Source organism: Chrysochloris asiatica, unplaced genomic scaffold (assembly GCF_000296735.1).
Source record: "Chrysochloris asiatica unplaced genomic scaffold, ChrAsi1.0 scaffold00239, whole genome shotgun sequence".
NCBI classification, from domain to species: domain Eukaryota; kingdom Metazoa; phylum Chordata; class Mammalia; order Afrosoricida; family Chrysochloridae; genus Chrysochloris; species Chrysochloris asiatica.
The window spans coordinates 850,537-866,209 of NW_006408757.1; the positions used below are offsets into that span (position 1 = coordinate 850,537).

General features: G+C 37.8%; 1 protein-coding gene across 1 annotated transcript in view; it reads right to left on the minus strand.

Annotated features, from left to right (window-relative positions):
• The window catches only part of LOC102820342 (histone deacetylase 8-like), a 508,909-nt gene that overhangs the window by 351,380 nt on the left and 141,856 nt on the right, over positions 1-15,673 (minus strand). The window contains exon 4 of the mRNA XM_006873407.1: positions 5,464-5,576. The gene's annotated coding sequence lies outside the window, so the exon portion shown is untranslated. The remainder of the gene's footprint in view (positions 1-5,463; positions 5,577-15,673) is intronic.

The window sequence follows — 15,673 nt, forward strand, 5'->3', positions numbered from 1 at the left end:
TGATTTTAATACAAGTTTTGAGTACCACTGTTTTTATTTTGTTTTTAAATTAAGGGTTAGTCTAGGATGCACAAATTAATTTTATTCTAAACTATAAAAAAGCAAAATTAATTCAGGAAAAAAATAAGTGAAAATAACTGAAGAATGAAAATAGCAAAAGCCTCTGCAATTATAGGATGAGGTAGAATTTTGGCTTCAAGTGAAGTTTTGCGGTTCCTTTTCAAATTCATGGCAAAGTATAACTAGACTTTTTCTTTCCAATCAATGGGATGTATTGCCTTTTTTTTTAACAACCTGTTCTAAAAGGTAGAGAAGTGCTAGTGCTCATAATTGAGGCAAGGCATCATACAACAGCATAGATAATCACACAACTGCAATCACAGAACTGCATACATGAACTTGATGCCATCTTGGGAAAATTTATGTTTTGCCTTGGTTTAAAGGTGAGGGTCAGAGAAAAAGAGGAAGACCTCCAATGAGATGGACTGGCCAGGTGGCAGCATCAATGGACTCAACCGTGGCAAAAGTAGTGAGGTTGGCCCAGAATTGGGCAGTGTTTCGATCTGCTGTGCACAGGGTCACTAACAGTCGGTGCCAACTCGATGGCCCCTAACAACAACAGCAACAAGTTAAATTCTTGGGATTTTTTTTTCCCCAAAGAATTTCAATGTGACAACCCTTTGAAAAGCATGACCAATACAAACATGAAGTATTATGTAGCAAGAACCTGGAGTCCTGGTGTGGCACTGGATGGCAAAGTCGGTTTGAACAGAAAGGTCAGAAGTTCAAACTCACCAGCTGTTCCTTGGAAGTCCTATACAGGGTGACTATGAGTTAGAACCAATTTAATGGTACTTAACAACAGCAGCAACAAGTGAAAACCTAATTATAAAGTACCTGTATATAATACAGATTTGGTTATAAATGCAAGTTATACTAAGTTGTATAACATTTTTCTGGCTATATCCCTAAGGTCAGCGGTTCGAAACTACCAGCCGCTCCGCGGGAGAAAGATGAGGCTTTCTACTCCCGTAAAGATTTACACCCTCAGAAACCCTGTACAGGGTTGCTATGGGTCGGAACTGACTCGACGGCACTTAACAACAACAACAACATAATATATGGTAGCCTGAGAATATTTTTTACCCTGTCCCTTAATAGCATCTTTATAATAGTCTTATAAAGCCTAGGGAAAGACAGCAATAAGAATACTTTTCCATTTAAACAGACAGAAAATGAATAGAAGCTTCTGAGATAAAAGATGGGATTTAAAGTAACTCTCACAAACCAGTACTTATACTGATATACACACTACCCACATTCATGCCTTTCCCCTCGAAATCACGTATGTTGCTGCTGTTAAGTGCTGCTGAGTTGGTTCTGACTCATAGAGACTCTTTATAGTGTATCCAAGGACCTGGTAGGTTTAAACTGCTAACCTTGAGGTTAGCAGTCCAGTGCTTATCCTATAGCGTCACACCAGGACCCCATCAAAGCAACATATGTTGTTACTGTTAAGTGCTGTCAAGTCAATTCTGATTCATAGTGACCCTGTATAGGATTTCCAAGGAGTGGCTGGTGAGTTTGAACTTATAATTTTGCAGTTCAAACTTGTCTTGTGGTCCAGTTACTTATCTCACAGGACACCAGTTGTTTTTGCTAAATTCCAACAAGTTGGTTCCAACTAATAGTGACCCTGTGTAGGTTTTCCAAGGCTGTAAATCTCTGTGGGAGTAAAAACTTTAATCTTTCTCCACGGAGTGGCTGTTGGGCTTGAACTGGCAACACTGTGTTTCACAATGCAGTGATTATCCTATGAAGCCACCACGCACCCAAGAAAATCACATTAAGATAGACTATACTATAATCGGACTGTAAAATAAAAACACTATTAGTAAGTTCAAACAAAGAAACACTATTAGTAAGTTCAAACAAAGTTAAAACAAAGAAACAAAGAAATATGTTTACATAATACTTTCAGTCTTCATTAGCAGGTAATAGAGAGTTTAAAGATATTAACTGTATCTGTATAGCATAGGTATGTTTGAGTTTCCCATGCCTAATCTTTTTCCATAGGGAGGCAGTTAAACCAGTTAAAGGTTCTAGGCACAAAATACAAAATAAAAATAAATTACAAAAAAGTATTTCAACATAGACATATTTCAACAAAGTATAAAACAAGAAAAATTCATGAGACTTCTGATAATTTATCCATTCAAAAAGGTTGTACTAATTTACACCTTGATCAATCACCTATAACAGTTCCTGTTTTTCCACACCGTGACTATCCTTGTTGTAATCTTAGTCAATATCAAAGGCAAAAAGAATGGTCTTGTTTTAATTTGCATTTATGAATATTAAGGGGTTGAGTACCTTTTCATATGCTTAGTGATTGTATTTATATTCTGTTTCATAAGAAATATCATTAGAAAAATTGAACTTAAGAGGACACAGCTTAAGAACATGGGGTTTCCTGGCAAAGAGAAGAGTTATTAGGAAAATGAAAGAAGGTGAGAGCAAGGTAGTGAAGTCAACACATGATGCTAGTTACAGATTCCTGGGAGGTTTAAAATATAACTAAATGTGTAAGGGTTTGCGGGTGAGGTGGGGGTCAGTGAAAGAGAAGTGCTGAAGTGGCGAAGTAACTGAAATGAAACACACCATAAAAGCTGGCTAAAACAGGAAACTCTAAATGGTGTAGAAAAAACATTGCAAATGAAAAGAACAGTTTCAGGTGACAGTCTTATTTTATTCTTATGGCGTTCAATGCCATTGTTAGGTGCCACCGAGTTGATTTTTGACTCATTGAGACCCCATGTGACAGAGAAGAATTGTCACATAGGGTTTGCTATGGGGGAGTCTTGGTGTGGCGCTGTAGGATACGCATCAGACTGATAACCCCAAGATCAGCGGTTTAAACCCACCAGCTGCTCCTTGGAAACACTATATAGCGTTGTTATTAGTTGGAACTGGCTCGAAATCACTTAACAACAATCTTATGGGAGCAATAGCCAGGCCTTTTTCCTGCAGTCACTGAATGAATTTAAACCATAAACCTTTTGGTTATTAGCTGAACGTTTAACCATTATACAACTTGTTTTTGTTATGTGCTGTGGAGTCGGTTCCGACTCATAGCGATCCTGCACAGGGTTTCCGAGGCTGTTAATCTTTATGGGAGCACAATGCCTCATCTTTCGCCCATGGAGCAGCTGGTAGTTTTGAACTGCTGACCTTGTGGTTCGCAGCCTGATTTGTAACCACTATGCTACCAGAGCTCCTTAGGGCTCCTTATATGGTTCAATAGAGTTGTTCTATCTTTGATCTGTGATACAAATAGTTAGAATTTCATAATCATTCAACAAATATTTTATTGAACCACTACCATTATATGCATAATGTCTGTTCAAGGCATTCATTGCACAAGACAGAAAGAAGTAAACAATTTGATTCCTGCTCTTAAGGAACTTAGTCTCTATGGGAGAGAAGACACAGACACATTAATAAATTAACAATATAAGACTATGTATAATTAGATATCAAATTAGTGATATAAATAATACAGGACTTGATAGAAGGGAAAGAATACTTGGGCTGGAGTGGTCAGGACAAATCTGCTACTGTTAGAATTTTAGCTAATAAGTGGAATTTGAAGGAAAAAACAAAACCAAGTTAGGAAAAAGTGAAGCAAAGTCAGGAGGTGGGAATAAGTGAAATATAGCTAGGCACTTTTGAGTTGACTACCCTGAAGAGAATAGTAGAAGATAACACTGTAATGATAAAGGGGGCCAATTTGAAGTAGGCCTTAAAAGCTAGGATAGACTATTGCCTTTACCTTGAAGATCACTGTTGTTCAAGGTATAGCCTGTAGAACAACTGGAGTGTTGCTAAAATGTAGGTTCCTAGGTCCATTACCAAAATAACTAAGTCTAGGTGTCTGGTGGGTATGGCTCAAAAATCTTCATTTTAAAGCAAACTCCCCATGTCTTCCTGATATATATTTAAATTTGAGAATCATTGCTATAGGCAAATAAATGGTCATATAGTAAATATTGTTGGCTTTCTAAACTAAGCCTCTATTGCATTTTTCCCCCTTTATAACCTTTTAAAAATATAGAAACCATTCCCAGCTTGCTGACCATACAAAAACAAGCTGTGGGTTATGTCCCTTGCCCTGTTGTAGGCATTAAGGAGTCTTTGAAGATTTTCGACCAAAGCTATGTTTTACAAACAGGCTGAAAATCATATAGGGGGCTCCAAAAAGTTAGCAGAAAAATGAAATTAAAAGATAATGGTATTTTTCCGAGAACTTTTTGAAGCTCCCTTGTATATTGGTTGTTTTAGTTCTCTTTACTCTCTGTTAACTTTAATTTTCTGTTACTGTTTGTTCCATGGTGGCACCCTTCCAGTTGATGTTCCCCTCACAATTTCTTCCTTCTAAGGGTCACTATGAGTCGGAACCAACTCCATGGCACATAACCACCACCACCATTTCTGTTTTGGAATCCTGGTATGGTGCTGTAGGGTAAGTACTGGACTGCTAACCACAAGGTTGGTGGTTCAAACTCACCAGATGCTCCTCAGAAACCCTATACAGGGTCACTATGAGACAGAACCAACTTGATGGCCCATAACAACTTAACAACATGTCTATTTTGGCAGGATAATTGATCCTAACCTCAGCAATATACTATTTATTTCCTTTCTTAATGCCTGGATTGTGTTAGTTTGTTTCCACAAATCTGTAGAAACAAGGAAGAACCAATCACTAATGTGAGAGAGGAGTGGGAAGTACCCTAACCAATAATTTATTGCGTAAGTGAGTGTTCCAGAATCAATGGGAACATTATGTGTCACAGACAAGTTATATTAAAGAAACAGAATGTGGGCAACTGTAATAAAAGATTTGCATCTTAAACACAAACTATTTGGGAAGGTTAGATAAGTACTTTCAGTGGAATTTTCTGAGAAGGGGTTAAGTGGGGTCAGTGAGGTTAAGGCAAATTTTGAGAGATTCTGCTGCTATTAAAAGGTCTGGTAGGAGGGTTTGTACAAGACAAAATATTTTAGCAATAGAAAGAAAGTGGCACAGATTCTGATCACAGAAAAAGTCAAAACGTAAGTTCATCATACATCTATTTTACTTTGAGAGAAACAACATCAAGGAGAAGAGAACAGATTCAACACTAGATTGCATTAAGAACCTATAGAAATGCGCTGGAATAAATACTAGGTAAGATTTCTAGTACTTAATGTTCTTTATTGGAGAGCTTTGGTATTTAAAGCAACTTGGTCAGGAGAGCACAAATTTCTCAGTTAGAATATAAACTCTACTTACTTCAGGTTTCCAAATCAGGAAAAATTTCAATTACAACCATTTCTTTTTTCCCTAGTTGCCTTGAATATGCCTTATTGACAAAAGTCTGCTGTCCTACATGGAAGTATCTCTGCAACTGAAGGGCTTACCATCTCCATGGTGCAGATCCAAATCCACATAGAGAATACGGTCAAATTTCTGTCTCAATTGTAATATTCCCAGGACAGCATCATTGAGATAACAAAAACCAGATGCTTCATCTCTGCAAGAAAACAAGTAGCTATAGCCAGAAACCAAAAGAAATCCAAGGAAGTCTTTACAGTTGAGGATTTAACCCTCTAGATCTACTCTCTTACAATTCCCCCATTCTATTAAGAAACATTTAAAAACCCACCTAACCTACAAAGGTTATATAATAAATGGCCCAGAAAAAAAAGGGAATGAAGTGTTTTGGTAAACAAATATTCAGTTTGATTGCTAAAATTTCCTACCTAGAATTTAAGATTTTCAAAGAATTATAATAGTTTAACTATATAACAAAACAAAGCTGTTCTTTGATGATTCCCGAATCAATTCAAAGAATTTGTACTGCCTTGAGGTCATCATAGGAATCCTAGTGGTATAGAAGGGTAAAGTACTATGTTGCTAGCCAAAAGGTCAACAGTTCAAACCCAAGAGTCTCTCTAAGACAGGAAGATGTGGCAGTCTGCTTCTATAAAAATTTTCAGCTTCAGAAAACCTATGATCCAGTTCTATTTTATCTGACAGGGTCACTAAGGAATCGACTTGAAGGTAGTAGGGTTGTTGTTGTTGTTTTTTCTTTTTTTGAGGAGTCCTGGTGTGGCATTGTGGGATAAAGCACTGGACCTCAACATTGGTTTGAACCACAGGTCAGCTGTTCAAACTCACCAGTTGCCCCTAGAAACCCTATACAGGGTTGTGATGAGTTGGAACCGACTTGATGGTACTTAGCAACAAATAATGAATGCTAATGATCACCTTTGGACTTTAAGAAATCTAGAATATAGATGTCTTAAAGACAATCTTTCTCAGCAAGATAGAGATGTTGGAGATTGGGTGATCTCTCTACTGATTCTATGACATAACCTAGAAGTCATTTTTAAAATAAGTATCAATAAGTAATTTTTTGTTACTCATAAAAAGCTGAGTGTAGAATTTACAAATGCAAAGTCTCCTAGGCAGTATAATGTGGTTGCCTTTCTGTAAATGTAATTATTACAATGGAGATGGAAACAACTTTTTCTAAAGTTATTTTGTTTCCTTCTTCATTGACGTCATTAATGTCCTTTAACTTTTTTTGCTATCATTAAACATTGCTACTTATACTCTTGCCAGCACTGACCCATTCTTTTATTAAAATTTCCTTAAACCTTTTGATTACATGTAAAATATTCTGTATCATCAAGAGTGAATTAAAATTTATTTTTAAGGTCTCATCCTAAATATTTTTTCTTTTGCTTACATAGACTTTAAATATCTAGACCACTGTTTTCTAAGTTTTCATTGATATTTCACTTGAAACACAATTGTGGGCATAATCATCATGTAGAAGCAAATCTTTGTCCAGTATAATGAATATGTTTCTTTATGAAATCTCTCCTACAATAACAATTCATATTCTGAACAAATACCCTGGTTGACAGGCTAAATCAATGAGAAAGGTACACTGGTTAACAGGAAGTTGGTAAAACTATCACTAGACATTGAATTTGCTTCATAAAGGTAAATCAGCAATCAGCTAGCAAAATAATAGCTTGACTGTAGATATGCAACTGAGAAGAAACCAATTAGAGAAAAGGATTTGCCCATCTAAGAATTCTCTATAAATAAAAATGCTAAATACACGACATCTTTGAAAGTTCTTGGATACTGTTTTATAATTATGACATGCCTACATTTTATAAGTTAGCTGTTGCAGCACATCAAAAAAGTTAGTCTGATTTTCTCCAAAAAAAAAAAAAAAATCAATAACTTTTTGGAAAGTAAGTATTCTCAACTATCACATCAATTATTGTTGCTATTTACAACTATGATAATTTACGGTAACAGCCACCATTTGTTGAACACCTATTACGTATAGGGTTCATAGTAGGAAAAGTACATAAAAGAACTCACAACTCTACTATGTCAATATTATTATCTCCATTAACATATGTAAATACAGAGAAAGGTTACTTAACTTGTCAGGATTCATAACTATATATGTCCAGTCTGTGCTCTTTGGATGTGGTTAGGTGCTGTTGAGTCAGTTCCGACTCACAGCGATCCTATGCACAAAAGAACCAAACACTACCTGGTCCTGTGCCATCTTCAAAACTGTTGTTACACTAGAGCCGATTCCTGCAGCCACTGTGTCAATCCATCTCACTGGGGTTCAAATATGATGCCTTTCTCCAGGGACTGCTCCCTCCTGATAACGTGTCCAAAGTATGAGAGAAAATTTCACCATCATGGCTTCTATAGAGCATTCTGACAACACTTCTTCCAAGACAGACTTATTTATTCTTCTAGCAGTCCAAGGTTCTTTTAGCATTCTTCTCCAATACCATACTTCAAATGCATCGATTCTTCTCCGGCCTCTTCATTCATTGCCCAACTTTCACATGCATATGAAGCTATAGAAAACACCATGGCTTGGATCAGGCTCAAACTGATATCTTTCCTCTTTAACAGTTTAAAGAAGTCTTTTGCAGCAGATGTGCCTAATGTTATGTGTTGTCTGATTTCTTAACTGCTGCTTCCATGAGTGCTGATGTGGATCCAAGCAAAATGAAGTCTTTGACAATTTCAATCTTTTCTCCATTTATCATGGTATTTATTGGTCCAGTTCTGAGAATTTTCATTTTCTTTACATTGAGATGCAATCCATATTGAAGGCTGTGGTCTTTGATCTTCATCAGTAACTGTTTTAAGTCCTATTCGCTTTCAGCAAGCAAGGTGTATCACCTGTATATAGCAAGGTGTTAATGCAGTCCTGATGCCACATTCTTCTTCATATAATCCAGCCTCTCTAATTATTTTCTCAGCAAATGAAGTAAGTATGGTGAAAGAATACAACCTTGTTGAACACCTTTCCTGGATCTACACCATTCAATATTAGGTTCCTCATGAGAACAAGCAAGTGCTCTACAGTACCCATTTTTCATAATGTTATCCATAGCCTGGCATGAGTCACATAGTTGACAGCCTCTGTACAGTCTATAAAAGACAAGTAAACACCTTCTGGTATTCCTGCTTTCAGTCAAGATCCATCCAATGTGAGTAATGATATTCCTAGTTCTACATCCTCTTCTGAATGAGGTTTGAATTTTTGGCAATTCCTTGTCGATGTACTGTTGCAACCATTTTTGAATTACCTTAAAGCAAGTTTTACTTGCATGTGATATTAATGACGTTCTTCGATGATTTCTGCATTCTGTTGGGTCATCTTTCTTTGCACAGATATGGATCTCTTCCAATAGTTCTGTCTTTCAACTTTCTTGGCATAGATGAGTGAGTACATCCAGTATTGCATCAGTTTGTTGAAAGACTTCAATTTGTATTGTTCTTGTTAGGTGCCATCGAGTCAGTACTAACTCACAGCAACCTTATGCACAGCAGAACGAAACAGTGCCCGATTAATTAAGGCTTGTTTTGGATAGCATTTATTTAATGGTGGTACCTGGTGACACTGTAGGATGAATTTTGGATTGTTAACTCCAAGGTCGGTTATTCATATCTACCAACTGATCCACAGGAAAAAGATGAGACTTTCTCCTTCTGCAAAGCTGTACGGCCTAGAGAATCATATATAGGGTCACTACGCATCAGAATTGAATTGATGGCAGTGGATTAAGTGTTAGGTAAAATGAGGAGAGTGGAGAGGAAAAGGAAAACAAATCAATATACTAGATATTTCCTTTCCACAGAGAGATTACAATTAAGTTAGAGACATTGATGACAAACAAAGAATAAGGGGGAAGAAAACAACAAAAAAAACTAGAAAAAAATCGAAGTGCTCACAAATAAATGAATGAATAAGTAAAATGTGGCACATACATACAATGGAATACTAGTTCAGCAATAAAGAAAAATTAGGTCCTGAGGCATCTTCCAATGTGGATAAACCTAAAAGATATTATGTTGAGTGAAATAAGTCAATCACACATATACAAAATAAATATTGCATATTCTCAGTTTCAATGAAATGACATGAATGGATTATAAGAAACTAACATTCATTAGTGGTTAGGAGTGAGAAGGGGAGGAAAGAAGGAGAAGTACTCTATAGGTAGTAATCACTTTTTATTTACTTATTTATGTTGTTGTTATTACGTGCCATCTAGTCAGTTCTGACTCATAGCAACCCTGTACAGGGTTTCCGAGGATTGGTTGGTAGTTTGAACTGCCAACCTTGTGATTCAAACCAACCTTGCAGACCAGTGCCTATCTATAGCATCACACCAGGACTCCTTTTTATTTATAGTAATGGAAAACATGGCACCGAATATGGGTCAAGTTGGCACAGGATGACTGATGTAACTGATATCAAGAAGTTGTACATAAGGACACTTGTCTGTCAGTTTGTCACACTGTGGTGGCTTGCTTGTTGCTGTGATAATAGATGCTATGCCACTGGTATTTTAAATACTAGCAGGGTCATCCATCGTGGGCAGGTTCAGAAGAGATCCCAGACTAAGACAGAGTAGGAAGAAAGAGAAGTGGACTACTTCTGAATATTGAGTCACTGTAAACCTTATGAATAGGAGTGGAACAGTGCCAGATATAGTGCCAGAAAATGAAAACATTAAGAATAGCACATTGTCAGATATAGTACTAGAAGATGACCCCTCAGGTTGGAAGGTACTCAAAATACAATTTGTTAAGAGATATCTCCACAAAGTAGAGTTGGCCATAATTATGTGAATGGAGCAAAGCTTTCAGGTCCTTCATTTGCTAATGGAGCACAACTCAAAATGAGCAAAAAAAAAAAAAAAAAAAAACACAACTGTAAATATCCATTAATAATTGGAAAACAATGTATGAAGCATGAATCTAGGAAAATTAGAAGTTGTCAAAAATGCATTGGAATACACAAAGATTGGCATCGATAACCCAAAAACACATTAGTGAGCTGATATAAGCTATTTGGACTCTGACAATTATATAGTTTACTATGCAGGGAATGACAAATTCAAGAAGAATATTGTCACTTTCTTTGTCAAAAAGAACTTTCCAAGATCTGTCTTGAAGTATAATGCTATGATAGGATAATATCCACATGTCTACAAGAAAGACCAGTTAATACAACTATTATTCAAATTTATGTACCAAACACTAAAGCCAGTAATGATGAAATTGAAGAATTCTACAAATTTCTTCAGTCTGAAGTTGATAAAAAATATAGTCAAGATGCATTGATAATTCCTGGTGATTGGAATGTGAAGGTTGGAAACAAAGACAAAGGATCAGTAGTTGGAAAAGATGGCTCTGGTGATAGGAATGAAGATGGAGATCACATGATAGAATTTATAAGCTCAATGATGGAGATCACATGATAGAATTTATAAGATCAATGATTCACTCATAGCAAATACTTTTTTATATACAAAATGAAAGGTGAGTGGACTATACACATGGATGTCACCGACAGAATACATTGGAATTTCAAATTGATGATATCTGTGGGAAGAGACAGTGGAAAAGTTCAATATTATCAATCAAAACTGTGGATCAGACCATAAATTCCTCATATGCAAGAAAAAAATTAACTCGATGAGAGTCAATATATAAACTTGAATATAAATATATATGTATTTTTTGACATCAAGAACATCATGTAAGAATAAAACAAAAAGTCATTAAAAATACAGGAAAGAAAGAAAAGACCAAGACAAATGTTAGAACATTGCATCAGGATTGGAGGAAGACTCATTAATAACCTCTAATATGCAGGTGATACAACCATGCAGATAATACAATCTTGCTTGCTAAAAGAAAAGAGGGCATAAAACACATACAGATGAAAATCAAAGACTACAGCCTTCAGTATGGATTGCACCTCAATATATATATATAAAAGAAAATCCTCACAACTGGACCAATAAATCATATCATGACAAATGGGGAAAAGACTGAAATTGTGAAAGACTTCATTTTGCTTGGATCTACAATCAACATTCATGAAAGCAGCAGTCAAGAAATCAAACAATGTATTGTATTAGGCAAATCTGCTAGAAAACACCTCTTGAAAGTGTTCAAGAGCATAAGGAAGACTGTGGAAGAATTGATGCATTTGAATTATAGTTAAGAGTATTGAAAGTACCATGGACTACCAGAAGAATAAATAAATCTGTCTTGGAAGAAGTACAATCAGAATGCTCCCAAGAAGTCAGGATCATGAGACTTCGACTCTCATCATGAAAAAGGGCATTAACTTGGTAAAGCAGAAGGTCAGCAGAAAAGGGAAAGACCTCCAATGAGATGGAATGACAAAGTCAAAGCAGAAGTGGGCTCAAGCACAGCAATAATTCTGAGGATGGCACAGGACCAAGTAATATTTCTTCTGTTGTGCATAAGTTCACTATAAGTCAGATCCAACTCAACTGCACTTAAGCACATAAAAACATGGAAAAAGGATGAACCAGCAATTGCTATAGGATGTACATGGTTTTGTAACAATAACAACAAAAAAGGTGGCTACAGATGCTGACACTAATTAGACATAATCAATCACCTCATCTGTCAGTTTGTCGTACTGTTGTTGCTTTTGTGTTGCTGTGATTCTGGAAGCTATGTGACCAGTATTTTAAATACCAGCATGGTTGCCCACAGTAAACACGTTTCAGTAGAATTTCCATGCTAACACAGACTGTGAAGAAATACAGGCAGACCAATTCTAAAGGGTTAGCCACTGAAAACCTTTTTAATAGCAGCTAGTAGATCACCCCTCATATAGTGCTAGTAGATCACCCCTCAGATTGGAAGGCATTTAAAATACGAATGGGGATGAGCTATCTTCTCCAAGTAGAGCTGACCTTCATGATGTGGATGAAGAAGAGCTTTAGGGACCTTCATTTTCTGGTGGGGGTACAATTCAAAATAAGAAGAAACTACTACAAGCATCCACTAATAACTGAAACACAGAATGTACAAAGTATAAATCTAGAAGATTTGGAAGTTGTCAAGTATGAAACGGAGTATCTTAGGTATTAGCGAATTGAAATCAACAGGTACTGGCCTTTTTTTTTTTTTTTTTTTATACTGGCCATTCTGATTTAGGCTATCATATGGTTTACTATGCAGGGAACAATACATTAAAGAGGAACAGCATCTCATAATGATTATGATATAATATCCATATGCCTACAAGTTTTAGTTAGTAAATCGTCTTTTTTTATAGGCATATGGACATTTTATTAAGGAATATATAAAATAATAAATGGGTATTTTATTAAGGAATATTCCATATTCCTTATAGGCATAGGGTATCTTATTAAGACTATTATTCAAATTTATGTACCAACCACTAAAGTCAGTGATGATGAAACTGAAGAATTCTACCAACTTCTTCAGTCAGAAAGTGATTAAACATGCAATCAAGATGCACTAATAATTACTGGTGACTGGAATGCTAAAATTGGAATCAAAGAAGATGGATCGATAGGAATATGGCTTTGATGATATAAACAATGCTGGCAATCACATGTAGAATTTTGCATGATAGACTTACTCAATGAAAATACCTTTTTTCAATAACAAAAATAGTGCCTATACATGTGGACCTCACCAGATGGAATACACAGGAATCAACTTGACTTCATATATATGAAGAAGAGACAGTAGAAAAGCTCAGTATCATCAGAAAAAAGAGGCTAACTGTAAACAGACAACTAATTGTTCATATGATAGTTCAGGCTGAAGCTGAAGAAAATTAAAACAAGTTCATGGGAGCCAAAATATGACCTTGAATACATCCCACCTGAATTTACAGACCATCTCAAGAACAGATTTGATACATTAGACAATAATGACCAAAAAACAAAGGAGTTGTAGATTGACATCAAGAACAGCATACATGAAAAGAGTGAAATGTCATTAAAAAGAAAGGAAAGAAAGAAAAGAATAAAATGAATGTCAGAAGAGACTCTGAAACTTGCTCTTGAGCATAAAGAAGCTAAAACAACTAGAAAAAATGACGAAGCAAAAGAGTTGAACAGAAAATTTCAAAGAGCACCTCGAGAAGATAAAGTATGCTAATGAAAACCAAAAGGGAAGAGCAAACTCAGAATTTCTCAAGCTGAAGGAACTGAAAAGAAAATTCAAGTCTTTAGTTACATATTGAAGAATTCTATGGACAAAATCCAGCATCATAACTAATGTTGCAAAAGAATATTAAAAGTACCATGGGGGAGGCGGGGCTTGATGGCGGCTAGGGTGAAGGTGTAGTGAAGGTTACCGTCAGCAATAACTCGGAATTCCAGGCAAGAAAGAGGCAGGACGGGGCTCCAAGGCTTGGACCCACAGAGATAGGAATAGTTTAAAAGTTTGAGGGCTTATAACCTGGGGAATTTGGAGCTGAGGCAGGAAATCGCATACTTTTGGATCTGCCGGCCAGGCACGGAGGCCTGAGCCCACATCCTGGGCAAATCCAGGCGGTGGGACGAAATAGGAGCCTCAGAGACGTGGCTAAGGCACACTTCGGGAACCTTGGAAAAGAAAGAGGAAAAGGTGCACAGTATACTCTGCCGATTTTGTGTGGGTCCGATTTTATTTTTTTCTTTGGTGTAGGGTAATAGGTGTGCTCACAGTTTGCCCACCTACATTCGGGTGAATAGAGGTAGGGGCTTAGCCTAGTGGCCATGACCCACCATCACCGCTGGCAGTTTCCTCTGCCAGGAACTCACACACACTCAGCCCAAGCTAAGACGCGAATTTGGTCGGCCTTTTTGCACTGGGTTGAGAGGGGTCTTGGCGTAGCACTGTGGGTTAAGGCGCTGCGCCGCCAATTCTTTTGAACTGCAAGGTTCAGTAGTTCAAGCTCACCAGCCGCTCCTCGGAAACCCTATACGGGAGACACGGATGTGCTTACTATTTGGTTGGCATTTACTCACTGGTTTGAGAGGCTTCCCAGAGTAGCACAGCGGGTTAAGGTGCCAGTGTAAAGCCTTTTGAACTGCAAGGTCGGTGGTTCAAGCTCACCTACCGCCTCTCGGAAACCCTATACGGGAGACACAGCTGTGCTTACTATTTGGTAGGCTTTTTCTCACTGGTTTGAGAGGCTTCCCGGCGTAGCCCGGTGGGTTAAGGTGCCACTGTAAAACCTTTCAAACTGCAAGTTGGGTGGTTCAAGCTCACCAGCCGCTCCTCGGAAACCCTGTACGAGAGACGCGGATGTGCGTTCTATTTGGTCGGCTTTTTCTCACTGGTTGGAGAGGTGTCCCAGCGTAGCGCGGCAGGTTAAGGTTCTTCTGTAAAGCCTTTCGAACTGCAAGTTGGGTGGTTCAAGCTCACCTGCTGCCCCTCAGAAACCCTATACGGGAGACGCAGACGTGCTTACTATTTGGTCTGCTTTTTCTCACTAGTTTGAGAGGCTTCCCGGCTCAGCGCAGCAGGTTAAGGTGCCACTGTAAAGCCTTTAGAACTGCAAGGTCGGTGGTTCAAGCTCAACAGCCACTCCTCGGAAACCCTATACGGGAGACATGGATGTGCGTTCTATTTGGTTGGCTTTTTTTCCGCTGGTTTGAGAGGTGTCCCGGCATAGCGCTGTGGGTTAAAGCACCACTATAAAGCCTTTTGAACTGCAAGGTCAGTGGTTAAAGCTAACCAGCCGCTCCGCGGAAACCTATATGGGACACGTGGATGTGCAGACTATTTGTTCGGCTTTTTCTCACTGGTTTGAGCTGCGTCCCGGCGCAGCACTGTGGGTTAAGGAACCACTGCAAAGCCTTTCAAACTGCAAGGTCGGTGGTTGAACCTAACCAGCCGCTCCGCAGAAACCCTATACGGGAGACACAGATGTGCTTTTTCTCACTAGTTTGAGAGGAGTCCCAGCATAGCACTGTGGGTTGAGGTGCCACACTGCAAAGCCTTTTGAACTGCAGGATTGGTGGTTCGGGCTCACCAGCCGCTCTTCGGAGCCCCTATACAGGGTCGTTAAGGGTCGGAATTGACTCGACAGCACCTAACAGTAGGGAGAGGAGGACAGAGGTGACTGAAAGAGAGGTACGACATTAAAGAAATACTTATATTAAGCTACAGATTATTTTTCTTTCTTCTTCCTCTTTTTCTTTCTTCTTCCTCTTTTTCTTCTCCGCCCCACTCTCCCTTTTTTGTGATTAAAGACTGATATATTTAGTC